At 48.6% G+C, this 979-nt stretch overlaps 1 non-coding gene across 1 annotated transcript; it reads left to right on the forward strand.

The window, feature by feature from the left end:
* The first annotated feature begins 299 nt into the window (after positions 1-299).
* On the forward strand, positions 300-454 carry LOC131270541 (5.8S ribosomal RNA). Its single transcript, XR_009179602.1, has one exon. It is a non-coding gene; the product is annotated as a 5.8S ribosomal RNA (ribosomal RNA).
* Positions 455-979: the final 525 nt, after the last annotated feature.

Here is a 979-nt window from a genome sequence, read left to right on the forward strand (position 1 = left end):
CTTACGTTTCCATGAAAAGTGTGTTCCTCCCCTGGTCCACGCTGCTTCGGCAGTCCTGGGTAAGATAGTTAGTTCTAGCTTGCCCTATGTGGAAGAGGACACGTAGACTTACTGTGGTGTGAAGTATAAGGTTCAGTTCTCCCCTGGTCCACGCCGCTTCGGCCGTCCTGGGTAAAATGGATTCATCCAGCTTGCCCTATGTGGAATGAGGACACTTTATGCTTCGTCTCTAAGCGGCGGCTTGCTCCTCCCTACGGGGAACGGGTATACGCGCACAGCGGCGGCTTACGCAAGTTAGTCACCCTCGGCAGTGGATCACTCGGCTCATGGATCGATGAAGACCGCAGCTAACTGCGCGTCATAATGTGAACTGCAGGACACATGAACATTGATAAGTTGAACGCATATTGCACGTCGTGGGAACCTACCATGATGTACAGATGACTGAGCGCTTATATTTGAGAAATGTATCGCATACATTTAACTACGCCGTGACACCCGTCACGAGACGTGCACCATGATGTTAACTAGGGTCGCGACGACCCGCTAGCATTAAAGAACCCGTGGTTTACAATATACTGGCATTGGAATTCGAAGTATTTAGAGCGTCCGTGTTCCCGCGTGAGGCGGAAGTACGAGGAGAAGGCGTGCTTGTGGTGTCTGTGGTGGTGTTTACTGATGTCTAGCTTCAGCTTATTTATTTATTTAAATAGAAGCGAAGATGTCAAAGTAGCGTCGAAGCAGCAGCGAATAGCACAAATGATTCAAGTATGGAAGTTGACCAAAGGAACACAAACAAACTAGCGTATGGGCAATGGAAGGTATCAGTGAGTTAAACCACACGCGGGCTAACAGCCCGTTAACCGAGTCCAACGGTACATATTGGACATTGAAACAAAGTAGTCGCAAGCCAGATGTGACGATAACAACCGCAAGGTACATAAGCCTCAGTTCATGTGTGACAACCCCCTGAATTTAA

The sequence above is a fragment of the Anopheles coustani genome, assembly GCF_943734705.1.
Source record: "Anopheles coustani chromosome X unlocalized genomic scaffold, idAnoCousDA_361_x.2 X_unloc_39, whole genome shotgun sequence".
Classification (NCBI taxonomy): domain Eukaryota; kingdom Metazoa; phylum Arthropoda; class Insecta; order Diptera; family Culicidae; genus Anopheles; species Anopheles coustani.